The sequence below is a fragment of the Saimiri boliviensis genome, chromosome 1, assembly GCF_048565385.1.
Source record: "Saimiri boliviensis isolate mSaiBol1 chromosome 1, mSaiBol1.pri, whole genome shotgun sequence".
In the NCBI taxonomy this organism is placed as follows: domain Eukaryota; kingdom Metazoa; phylum Chordata; class Mammalia; order Primates; family Cebidae; genus Saimiri; species Saimiri boliviensis.
The window spans coordinates 164,491,740-164,505,445 of record NC_133449.1 but is presented as its reverse complement, the minus strand read 5'-3'; the positions used below and the strand labels follow the sequence as shown (position 1 = coordinate 164,505,445).

The window sequence follows — 13,706 nt, the reverse complement described above, 5'->3', positions numbered from 1 at the left end:
TGATGATGACATGAGTATACACACACACACACACACATACACACACACACACACACACACACACGTGGAAGTTCATTAAACTATACACTTAAAATCTGTGTGCTTTATATGATTATTTCAATCAAAAAAAAATTTTTTAAACTAACTAGTGACTGATCACTTACAAAATATAATCCCCATTCACAAGTGTGTCCCTCACCATAATGGCTTATGAACAATGAGTGAGACTACAGATTTTGCCAAAATTCCAAATTTCCAAAGTTTATAAAAATGATGGCAAACAATGTAGGATCTAGAAGTTAGTCTGTTACTGTCTTCTGGATGCTGCCAAAGTTAGTCTGTCTTCTAGATGCTGCCAAAAGACAGGAGACTCCTGGGTCAGAGACTCTGTCCCTCAGAGGACAGCAAGCAGCATAAGCATCAACATGTTTGAGGTTCTGCTTGTTCCCAAGACCTATGGGGCTAGTATAATGTATTTATAGTTTTGCCTGTTTTTGAATGTTATATAGAACGAATAACATGTAATCTTTCCCTCAGTATTATATCTATGAATCTATGAGATTCTCCATGTTTTACATGTATTAGTTTGTACTTTTTTGTAGCCCTGATGCATAGATGAGGAATACTGAGCTTGGAGAATCTATCACTTTTATAGTAATCAGTAAGCAAGACATTCTTTGTGTGTGTGTGGTGGGGGTGGGGGCGGTAAGAATAGTTTGACTATCAAGAATTAACAGAGGTCCTTGAAAAAATGTATATACATTTTTATCAGTATTTTTGCAAAAAAAACAAAAAAACTTAAAAGCTAATGCCACAAATGTCAAATTGAAGGATGTCATATCATGATACTGAATTATTTTGTGAGAAAAATTGTTTATCCATTCACACCTGATCCATTCACACCTGATCCATTCTTTGTTCATTATAACAATTGATGCATGTTTACAGTTACTATAACCTAATGTTTTCCCAAAATTTTAGTTTCACTCTTCAAGATAAAATCAGACCTTTTACTCACCATTTAGTTTAAAATGGTGCCCTACATTTTTCAGTGGTTTCATTTTAAATGAAATCCTCTACAGAAGGCATACAACATGGACTGCAATGTTACTGACTAAAGAAACAAAAGGGCATAAATGATCTGAAACTCAAGAAACAAAAGGGCATGAATGAGACTGAAATGACAGCAGCAGAAACAGCAAGTCAGAGCCTTGCTTGTACAATGACAACTAGATCAAAAGTGCCACCTGGCCAAAAGCAATTCTCAGAAGCCATTAACTGTCAAGTATGAGGTGAAGAAAAAAAAAGTATACATCTTAGAAAAAATATGGCAGCTTTTTCTTTTTTCTTCTCTCAAAGTCCTTTCTGACATTTCCCATCACTTGCCACCAGTATCTGTCATTCTACCCCTCCTTTGTTCTCATTCTTTTAACTTTTTTGTTTTATCTTTCTGCATTCATCACAGCTTCTCCTATATTCCTCAGTGTTGCTTTTGCAGAAGCCTGATCACTACCTAATGAAAATGAACTTCTCTTCTGTCTCAAAAAGAACCCACTTAGCATAGCATGCATGATTTTTATCCTTGGAATGTTCAGGTGATCCAGGGCTTGTTTACTTCTAAGTTCTTTATTAAGTCAAGGGAAGATTCATTTGACAGTTCATATAGGTGAAATAATGCCCTAGACAATCTGGCTTCTGAGCAGATTCTATTTGTACCTCTGTTATCCTCATCCTCAGCCATCTACCATACCTATCCTAAAGTACATCAGTGGGAATAACACATATTTATGTATTAATAAAATAAGATATATTAATATATATCTAAATATACTAAGAGGTAATATATTTAGTTCCTAAGAAAACCAAAAAAATCAATAGGCTTCAAGGAACTTAAATCATCAAGTTATTTCTTTTGCAATAAACCTCCATAGAAAGCTACTGTAAAACAGTTGTTTATAAATGCTAGTCTTATTTCAATAACATAATCAGGAATTGAAGCTTTCTCTTTTTTCCTCTTACTAGGGCCATATTAAACCAAACTTTTAGAATGCTAAGTGTCAAACAGCCTTTTCTTTAAAAGTCAAGTCTTGTTACAATAACTCAGAATGGGCTAACCAAGAACTTCATAAAAGAAACACACAAACTAAACTGAACAGTGTCCACAAAACCTTTCAGGGATTTTTACTTCTAGCTTGAAAACCAGAGAATCCCCCAAAATCTAAATCTAAAATCCCATTAGGAAACCCACAGGACAATTTGTGTTAGTTGAGTCAGTCAATTTTCATCAAAACCGCAGAATGAATGAATGGAACTAAATCTGGGTGATCAAACACTTTCAGACTCACAGATAATGAACCTGTTATCTTACCTTGGTCTTTCATAGCATATATCTGGTTCATGAGGCATTTAGAGCACCACCCATGGAACAGAAAGAAAATATGCCAATATAACTGGAAAGTAGAAGAAAAAAAGTGAAAAGATTATATACTGGTGAATATGACTGATTAAGAAGGAATTAACTGTGTTGCAAATGGCCAGTAACAGAAAGAAGTTAGTTGAGAGGGTTTAGCAACTGTGCGGAAAAAACACCTGGTTTGGACAGATTCTACCCTTCCCCCACAAACTCAAACACACTGCAACTAAGTGAACATAAGTATTAAGGATGAGACAAGAATAACTGCTTGTCATATTAGCACAAATTTTTAGAGTGACTATCAAAATATACGAGATAGAAATGTAACAATCATTCACAGTCCACTTAGCAAAAAAGTACAAGGACAAGGAAAACCAAATCACCAAGCCAAATGAGGAAGGGGGGCTAGAAGGCTGACAATCAGCTAGTCTGACTGGGAAGCAAAAGGGAAGGGCACCACCACAGAAGGAAAACCAAATGGGGAAAGACTATAAATGCAAGGCTAAGGAGTTAGACTGCTACAAGTAATTCTATGAGCAGTGTAGAGTTCTATCTAAGCCGGAAGATGTTCCAAGAGGTATTTCAAGAAGACAAAAACTCCAACAGCACAGGACCAAGTAAGAGACTATTAGAGGGGCAAACAGGGTAGATGAAAAACATGGTTAGTAAGCTAACTGAGAAGAACACACATACGCCATAATTAAAAATTAATAATAAAAATAAATAGAATAGATATAAGGGATATCACAAATAAACAGGTGCCAAACTAGGCAAGTTAAGTTTTAAAACCTGAATAATGAAAACATCACTTACCAAAGGGCAATTATAGTTATGGCCAAAATAGGGCAAGAAGATGACAGTGGGGGGATATAAGGAAGCAAATACTGGCATACATCCAAGAAGATGTAAAGTTAAAGCTCAAGGAGAAAAGGAATAAATGTGTAGATTTTGAGGATATGAATTGAAAAAGAGATGAACCGTGGTATTAGAGAAGATTTTCGATTTATTCAAAATTTATTGGGTGCTTACTAGCGTATGTCAGGAATACTCCATGCTAGGAATTCAGGCTTAAAAGACACTATCTGTAATCCCTGTAAGATCTTAGAGACTAATGAAGAAAAAAAAAGGTGTTATAAAGAGTTTCATGTGCCATTTAGCCTATCACTTAGCTTTATCCTAGACTTATTTCCATATGATAGCCAACACAGATAGGGCATTAAAATTGAGTTTAAAAAAATGTACAGCAAGCACAGAGAGTCAATAATTGAATGGACAGGAACGTATGCTACTTTTTACACTAAAAACTGGAGGGACTTAATAGCTATTAACCCATTATCTGTTATTATCTTGGCCTTTCATAGTATACTCTGATTTATGAAGACTTGACTTGACAATACCCCTTTACTGATGTATTTTGTCATTTCTTAGAGAAATGACCTCAAAGCTAGAAAGAAAACCAAGGTAATAACGGTATTTAGAAATTCCTGGGAGGTTCCCTGAAATTCTGAAAAACTGCAACCACTGATTGAGCAACACAGAAGGTCATTAGTAAATCAAAAGAGATGCAGTCAGTGGTACCTCAGCCATAAATGAAAACCTTATTAAATTAAGGTATATCATGAATTACTAAAGAATCTATCACATTACAAAACACACACACACCTCACCTCTCTTTCAGCTCAAGCATCCCTTCTTTGGGGAAGTCTTCCCAAACCATCGTGGCTAGGTGAAGTCCCCCTCTTATATGCTTACTGCATCACATACCCTACTTTGTAGCACTTACCACTCCTATGTTTTTACCTTTCCAAGCTGTCCCCACAAGAATGTAAATTCCATGAGAATCTGTATCGGTTTTCACTTATCACTGTAAGCCTAGTGATACAAATGCTCAATAAATATTTGCTTAATGAAAGAAAGGGGATGTGATATTAGCTCTGGGGGTGGGGTTAGGTGTACTTTTCACATTCTGTTTCATCCAATTCTATATTTTTTAAAATAAACATATTTCTTGTAGAGTCAGAGGAAAAACAAGTTTCAAAACTAAAGTGCAGCTATACCTCAGCCATATGATGAACGCTTACTAAAGAGAAGATTCACATTATCATGAGTCATTCATACTTCAAAAGAATTCTCTCCAATATACTTGGGGTTATACAAATTTGGAGGTTGAAACTAAGAAAAAATCAAATCAGAAACTAGGGACAAATGCTTCCTCAACTATAGTACTCTAAAAAAGTCAACAGAAATACAGAAATGATTATAATAAAATACACCTACTTCTGAAAGTACATGTGCATTAACTGATTTAGCAGCTATAACAGCCATGAATCATTAAACACTTACTGAGCACCTGCTATCTATCAGACATTGTAGGATGTGCAGGGATTTATCAGGACTAAGCAAGGGTGAAGGAATAAATACCATTTATTTAAGGCTTTTTTCTAAGGTACTGTATGAGTGAACAGTGGGAACAGTGAAAATGCAAATGGGACAGAATCACCCTTCACAGAATAACCTAGCACGACAGACACCAAACTATACCCCTATATGTAAGCACAAAGAGATACACTCAAGTTATTACAGAAGCATAGAGGGACAGAGGAAGGGCACATATATAATCCAGGTATCTAGCACTTTACACAGTGTCCTCTTATACAAATAAGCTGCTGCTCCTCAAAACATGAAATAAAACTCCAGAAGCATTATTCCTGCTCTGAATAAATATTAGTAAGAATTCACTCTTCAAAAGCATTTATCTTCCTGTATTGTAATGTCTTTTGCACCTCAGATATTACAAATGCCATTTTCTGCTTGTATCTTAAGCCCTGGCCACTATTTTTAGCTCTATCATTATTTAAGTCTCAGCTTTAGCTTTCATCCCAGATACCTTTCCTGATCGCTCCATAATCCTATATAAAGTAGATTTTCCCTAATCTATAATCCAATAGTATGTTCATTTTCTTCACTGTATTAACTGATTCATAATTTGTTCATTTACTTTATTTCTGTCTCTCCCACTAGAATATAATCTTTAAAAACAGTACCACATATATTACAGTAACTTGTTAAATTCATTCAAGTCATTCATCCAAAACAATATTTATTAAGGTATCATTTTAGGAACTGAGAATATAGAAGTGAGTAACAGGGACCAAAACTCTTGTCCTCATTTGGCTTATATACCAGCAGGAGGAGGCCAACAAGATAAAGTAAATAATATGTTTGTTAGGTGAAAAGTGCTATAGAGAAAAATTAAAACAGGGGAAGGAGGATGGGAAGTCCTGGAGAAGTGTAATTTTAAATAGGGTGGCTGGGCTGGGTCTCACCAAGAAGGTGTCAACTGAGATGAAATTTTAAGGAAATAAGACAGTGAGCCAACAGGCATGTATCTAGAGGAAAACCACTATAGGTAAAGGCAACAGGCAATGCAAAGATCCTAAGGTAGGAGCATGTCTGGCATACCCAAGGAGCTAGAAGACCAGTACAGCTTGAGAATACAGTGCACAAGGGGAAAAAGGTAAGGAGTGGGGTCAAAGAGGTACCAGAGAGCCAGAATGGCCAAGCTGGATATAATGGCTTTAGCTTTTACGGTACTCTAAGTAAACTGTGGGCCCAGTGGAGAGCTCTGATCAGAGACGAGACATTTCCCAACTTATATTATTAAATAATTATCCTGGGCCGGGCGTGGTGACTCACACCTGTAATCTCAGTAGTTTGGTAGGCCAAGGCAGAAGGATAACTTGAGCTCAGGAGTTCAAGCCTAGTCTGGGCAACATAGTAAAACTCTGTCTCTACACTGGAAAAAAAAAAAAAAAGCCAGGGGCAGTGGCACACACCTGTGATCCCAGCTACTTGGGAGGCTGAGGAGGGAGGATCACTTGAGCCCAGGAGGTCAAGGTTGCAATGAGCCAAGATTATGCTACTGCACTGGCCTGGGTGATAGAGCAAGACTCTATCTCAGTTTAAAAAAAAAAAAAAAAAAAAAAAAAGAGGGCCAGGTGCAATGGCTCACACCTGTAATCCCAGCACTTTGGGAGGCCGAGGTGGGTGGATCACGAGGTCAAGAGATCGAGACTATCCTGGTCAACATGGTAAAACCCCGTCTCTACTAAAAATACAAAAAATTAGCTGGGCATGGTGGTGCGTGCCTGTAATCCCAGCTACTCAGGAGGCTGAGGCAGGAGAATTGCCTGAACCCAGGAGGCGGAGGTTGCAGTGAGCCGAGATCGCTCCATTGCACTCCAGCCTGGGTAACAAGAGTGAAACTCCGTCTCAAAAAAAAAAAAGATTTAAAAAAAAAATCCTGGCTGGTATGTTGCGAATAAGCAAGAGAAGGGGTGGACAGCAAGGATAAAAGCAGGGAGACTGGTTCTGAGATGTGGTAATCTAGGTGAGAAATGATAATGGCTTAGACCAGGGGGATAACAGTGGGGTGGTGAGAAGCAGATGTAGGAAAGACAGTAAGTTTCCTGATGAAGGAGATCATAGGGTGTGTGAGAACAGAGGAGTCAACAGTGATTCCAAGGTGTCAGCCTGAACAATTGGAAAAATGGGGTTTGTTATCAACTGATTTGAAAAATGCAGATAAGAAGGCTAAAAGAAGATTCAGGGTTAAGTTTTATACACATTAACCATCTGAATAAAATGTTGCTAAACTTCAAACGGCTTCTACTTCAAATTAAGTCATGTTAAATCGATAACCCAAAGGTCCTGTTCTTACCTCAGGCTATGAAAGTACGACATCCTGACCAACTTTCATAATAAACACACATAGAAACCGACTTCAATACCTTCCTCCAGACACACATACAGACCCACATACATTCAGACTCACATGCACACACAGAGCTTATATCCAGATTTCTAAAGTAAATTCACAGAAATAACTCCTTCACTTTCTGCTCCAACATCTCTATGACTGCTTCAATCTGAAATAAAAAGGCAAGCAAACCAATCCTACAAATTTTCCCCAACACTACTGGTCAAAACAAAATCTCCTGAGCACATTATCCCATGCGAATAAATGCCCAGATGAGTCACAAACCATCGTATTCTAATTCAAACCTGTACAAAAGAATTGAACACGGGGATTTTAAATAAAGAAATTCTGGCCAGGCACAGTGGCTTACGCCTGTGATCCCAGCACCTTGGGAGGCCGAGGCTGGCAGATCACAAGGTCAGAAGTTCAAGACCAGCCTGACCAACATGGTGAAACCCCACCTCTACTAAAAATACAAAAATTAGCGCAGTGGCACGTGCCTGTAGACCCAGCTACTCAGGAGGCTGAGGCAGGAGAATCACTTGAACTCAGAAGGCAGAGGACGGAGCGAACCAAGATCATGCCACTGCACTCCAGCCTGAGCAACAGAACAAGACTCCATCAGAAAGAAAGGAAGAAAGGGGAGGGAAGGAAGGAAGGAAGGTTCCTTAGAAACATCCCTCAAAATTCAAATTCACTAGGCTTGGCAGAAGGACCTTACCTCCCACATTTTTAACAAGCGTCTCAGACTATGCAGGAGGCTTGGGAACCAAGGTGCTCAGGATCCCCTGCAATGGAAGAAAAGACACTTGCATATATTCAACCTAATGGTAACTTTTAGGGGCAGTGGAAATGTGGTGGTAAAGCTTTAAAAATCTCTTACCCTGTGGTTCTAATTATCAATAGCTGTCAGCAAGTAGACAACCGCCACTATCACCATCAAAGCATCTCTAGGTCCAGGTATACAACTGCTATAAAACTTGTAAGCCACATTCACAACTGTATGCAGAGAGGAGAAGGAAACCAAAAGCATGTTTGCTCACAGCTCTTCTAGATTCAGAAATCGTATTCTTTATAAGAACATCTACAAGAAAGACAGGGTACAATTACGTGGGCACCAAAATTATTTTCATAGAGAAACATTTAAATCACCACTTTCCTCAACTGTGGCTCCCAATTTCCAAAGACATGAGAAGCCCTCACAGCAGATTTCAAAGCCCTTCACTAGCTGAACTCATGATTCCCGACACTTCTCACTGCATAATCTTCTTGCCTATTCTCTCTGTGCCCACAGAATTTTCTACTTCATTCTCTCCCACAGGCAGACTTTTGTTTCCCAGTTTTCAATCACTCTCTAAGCTTCACCTGCTCCTCTAAGTCCCCTAATTAAACAGAGCCTGATCTAAATGTACCAATCACCCCCACAGAGCCTGCAAGATTTTCTACATTGCTACCAGATGCGTTTGATGCTTGTACAGGCATGTAGGCACAGGAGCAGACACAGAGCTGGTCAATCTTTGCAGTGATTTCCTTTAAAATATAAAATCATCAAGTGTAGATACCAAATCATGACTGTAAAACATGTCTCTGGAACACAAAAAGCTAACCTGTGTACATAACATATATTCCAGTGTATTAGGAAGATGTTCTCCAGATAGCTCATGTGCACCCAGAGTTCACATACCCTGCTTAGAAGTAAAGGGAATACTGTAGTCCCAGCACTTTGGGAGGCCGAGGCGGGTGGATCACGAGGTCGAGAGATCGAGACCATCCTGGTCAACATGGTGAAACCCCGTCTCTACTAAAAATACAAAAAACTAGCTGGGCGTGGTGGCGCGTGCCTGTAATCCCAGCTACTTAGGAGGCTGAGGCAGGAGAATTGCCTGAGCCCAGGAGGCGGAGGTTGCAGTGAGCCGAGATCACACCATTGCACTCCAGCCTGGGTAACAAGAGCGAAACTCCGTCTCAAAAAAAAAAAAAAAAAAAAAGAAATAAACACAGCTCTGGGTACCTTTCCAGCTCCAGCCATCATTCACTTAATTTACACTTTCAATTTCAAAGAATGAGAAATGGTAAATGAATAAGGTAGACAAGTGGGCAATGACTAAGAAGAAAACAGAAGTCTGGCTTTGAAATATATTTGCAGTACCCTATCTTCCCTGAGAACACACAAACCAGAATAACTAGATCTCAAGTTATACAGCCTACCAGATAGGAGACTAGGCAGATCCTAACACATCATGAAAACAAAACAAAACTTGCCTTGCAAGTGCCAGCCACATTCTGAGATCATAGTTAAATCTGAAAAATCTAAGCCTCCTCCCAGGACTCTAGTTGCTATGCTCAGAGAAAAGATGGAAATAAGACACTAGTTTTTTTGTATTATTTTCAGTATAACAAAACAACATACATGGAAATCAAAAGAAAAAAACGGCTAAAATCTTAACAGGTGAGATCATTTTCAAATTTCCAGTCTATAAATTACATATACACTATAGAAAGAGATGGTGGGGGGGGGGGTCCCAAAAAATGCAGGAACAAAACCTACTTACAAAATGTACTTTAATAACTAGCTTCCAAAAGTGAATTACAATTTTAGTATTGCACATACAGAACTGTCTTAATAAAGAACTCTTTCTTGCAAAATACTATCTCAACCAAGTTAGGATATAGTAAAAGGAGGAAGAAAAGTCACTGAAAACACCACTCTACTAGAATTGGGCTAAAAACTTCCTCACCTAACTGCCCAAGGCAAAAAAAAAAAAAAAAAAAATCAAAACTGAATAAAGAGCCCAGACAGGCACGGTGGCTCACACTTGTAATCCCAGCACTTTGGGAGGCCAAGGCGGGTGGATCACCTGAGGTCAGGAGTTCGAGACCAGCCTGACCAACACAGTAAAACCCCAACTCTACTAAAAATACAAAAAATTAGCCGGGCATGATGGCAGGTGCCTGTAATCCCAGCTATTCGGGAGGCTGAGGTAGAAGAACTGCTTGAACCGGGAGATGGAAGTTGCAGTGACTCAAGATCTCGCCACTGAACCCCAGCCTTGGTGAGAGAGAGAGACATTGTCTCAAATAAATAAACGGCCCAGAACTAGCTGATTATTTATGAAAAACCTAAGAACTCTGTAATTACCCCATCTTTCCGAGTTGTAAAACAACAAAGGCTGTTAGAAAATGAAGGTGACCTATGAGATTAGTCCTAATAACAATCTAGTTTTTAAAAATTCTTCCAAAAAAGTTCTACATCTTGACCTCCCATTTCGTAAACATTCTTCTCAAATTCAGAGTTCTGGTTAGAGGTAAAAGGTGTGTGACGACACCAATGGAACTGCAAATTTCAATTACTATTTTTCTATTAACTTCAGAAGTAGAAAAACAAGGTATGTCAGGAGTTCAAGACCAGCCTGGCCAACATGGTGAAATCCCGTCTCTACTAAAAATACATCAGCCGAGCATGGTGGAGGACACCTGTAATGCCAGCTACTCGGAAGGCTGAGGCAGAAGGAAGGCTGAGGCAGAAGAATCGCTTCAACCCAGGAGGCCGTGGTCGCAGTGAGCCAAGAGTGTGCCACTGCACTCCAGCCTGGTGACAGAGCAAGACTCCATGGCAGGGGGGGAGGATGGGTCAGCTTTCAGGGGTCCTTTATCATCTATTTTGATAGGAAAATACCCTATAATGCACCCCAGCTTCCTTGGGCCCTACCTTCCCAGATATTCTTTTCTCTAGAATATCCAGACTGGTGGAGATAAGAGTCCTTCCTCAGGCTACTAGTACCCCTTACAAAAGGTAATCTTACTCAATGTCTTTGACCTTATGAGTAGGCTGGCAAACCATAGGATATATAAGCTGCCTGTAACATTTGAAGAAATAAACTATTTTGCCTTCTTCTATTAACGCTTACTGTACAACACACAGAGAGACAGAGAGAGACAAGAAACACAGACACTCTAGAAATAAAAATAAGACTGATAAACCAGGAAAATAGACACCCATATCCTCAAGTGTACTCAAGTCAGCACTGAAATTCACTCAGATGTGTGGCCCATTGCCTAGACCAACATATACATCCGTTAATAATAAACACTGATAGGTCATAAACAAAAAGTTTTCTTAACTCTACAAAATACCAGTAATATTAAAATTGAATATATATTAAATAGATTTTTTTAGATGGTATTTCAATTTGTTACTATATTAATAAATGAAAAACTGGTATTTGAAAACTGCCTAGTTTTCAAAACAGTAAACTCTGTAATTTGACCAAGGTACAAATCTGTTTTCAGTAGAAAGAGAAAACACAGCGCCTCCGTTTAATGCAAAGGACAAAAAAGATCATCACTGCAAATCATAATGTTTGGGTTCATGATGAAAACAGGAAACAGACAGGCTGCCCAGGTATAATTATGGTTGCAGTCTAATGTGCCTTCAGGTTCAGCCAAGAATTAAAACCCAGTGAAGAGGGTAAGCAGAATTTACTTGCCTCTACTTTACTACAGAATGCAACTTTTAATAATACTCCCAGCAGCATGTTACATAACCAACAGTAAACAACAATCTGATTCAAACCTCATTAGTAACAACCTTCTGCCACTGTCTCCCACTGAAATTAATAGCTGACTTTGCCAGAGGGGAAAGAAATGCAACACATATCAATCTACCCATTTCTGTGGCGCCTACCACAGTGAACCAGACACAAAGATAATACTACCAGATCTGTACAGAAACTATGAAAATATTTTAATTTTTTTCCAGTTTGCAGCTCTCTTCCTCCTTTTAATTAGACCATATCATATGGATACCTTTAAAACCTGAAAGTCAGTTGAGAGGGTTCATCTAACTTTTATTGCTTATTTCAGCTATAATCTGAAAGGAGTGGAAGCATAAAATGAAGCATGAGGTATCTGTAACAAAGATACATGGGTAAATTAACAGCAGTAATGTAAAAAAGACTGAGGGAGCAGCAATGTGGAGAGGGAAGGAAAGGAAGATGTACAGGAACAATCATACAATCATCAAATTTAAATTTTATAAACCTAAACATAATATCTACAACCTTTAAGGTTAAGTTTTGTTAAATTGTCTCTTCTAAGTTTTGTATTTTTACAATTTTCGCCGTAGAGAAAAAAAACATTAATAGTTACCAAAGGAATAAAAGACACATGGTTTGTCACACATCCGCAAATAGCCCCTTATGAAATCTGGAACACTAATTTCATAACGACATTCAATAAACGTAAAATTGTCCCACTGAGTGTAGGTACTGTTTTCCCACAACGGACACCACTGCATTGGCATCTAGCAGAAATTGTAAGCTATTTGGAATGTTACTAAACCTACTGGGACTAAGATTTTCAAACTTTCGTCTTTCAAATTAAAATTAAAAACTTATTCACTCTGGGCAATTCGGGTACTCTACGGAAATTCAAGTACTCTAGTTTTAAATAAGATTTTTAAAAAATGCAATCCAAGTACCCTTTCCTCTAAACTTCTGTTTGGCCAAGCCACGACCTCCACCTATCCAATCTTTTCTGCTTAGATAAGAACAATTTTCGTAGTGCTAGGCAACAGGCGTGATATGACAAACCTAACCAGACTTCAAAACTTTTCCACAGATAAGGTAAACAAGATATACTTAGCACCACACCCATTTAAATACACAAGCAGCCCTGCGCACCCCCAGCCAACACCACACCCCCTCCAAACCTCCAGCTGGTCAGGAAACATTGTCTTTACAATCAAGATAACGATCGGGCTCAGGGTGTTCAGCCATTCCTCACCTACAGGCTGGCCTAAGCTCTATTCTCCAAAGCCATCACCACCAGAATTGGAACGTTCTGTTAGGAATCCGTCAAACGTCCAAACACCCCGACCATCCTCGCCCGAGTTTTCTGCAACCAAAAATCTGTTTTGGCTACTGAGCATGCTCAGACTTAAGACGGGCGCGCCACATGGGAGTTTTCAAAGCTTAGGCTCCAAACTCCACGTAATAACAGCGGCGGAGAAGGAGAGGGTAAAGGGGGAGGAGAAAGGGAAGAGACTGGAATATTAATTTGGGCCCTGATGTTGAAGTATAGGGCCTGGCCAGCGGCTGAATATGGTGAAGGCAAAAAGACGCTACTTTGGCGTTCTGTTAGCAGCACAGAGAAGTTTAACAAGTAGAAGAAATCCTTGCAGCGGTGAAAACTGACATGGCAAGTGGCGGAAAGCAGGTCTAACTACCAGCTGATTGCAGCAGCCGGTCACAATTGCCCCGAGTGTCATTCCCACCGATAAGCAAGGATCCTTATCTTTGAAACACAAAGCGACCGCGGCACGGATTCATCCAGCCGGTGGACAGCTTCGCAGTGCGGAAGCCCAGGCTGCTCCCCCGAGCACCGCAGTCCTATCAGGGGTGCGTATCGAGGGCGGTACATCAGCTTGACGTCGGACAGCAAACCGCTCCCTACAACAGACGCAGGGTCAGGGGAACCCCTCCAGTCCCGGATGCCTCCCTCCTAAGTCCGGGTGGTCCCAGCGCCCAGCCCCGG

General features: G+C 39.5%; 1 protein-coding gene across 18 annotated transcripts in view; it reads right to left on the bottom strand.

Moving 5' to 3' along the window:
* The window catches only part of SMAD5 (SMAD family member 5), a 43,624-nt gene that overhangs the window by 29,561 nt on the left and 357 nt on the right, over nucleotides 1-13,706 (bottom strand). For 2 of the 18 annotated variants that reach the window (XM_074379841.1, XM_074379846.1), the window contains exons 2-3: nucleotides 7,894-8,256; nucleotides 2,369-2,450 (exon numbers count right to left, since the gene is read on the bottom strand). The exons of 4 other annotated variants lie outside the window; for them this stretch is intronic. The gene's annotated coding sequence lies outside the window, so the exon portion shown is untranslated. Of the gene's footprint in view, nucleotides 1-2,368; nucleotides 2,451-7,893; nucleotides 9,003-12,956; nucleotides 13,622-13,706 lie in introns of those variants that run through there. 12 more of the 18 variants (XM_074379859.1, XM_010344504.3, XM_074379853.1 and 9 more) reach the window with 10 other exon arrangements.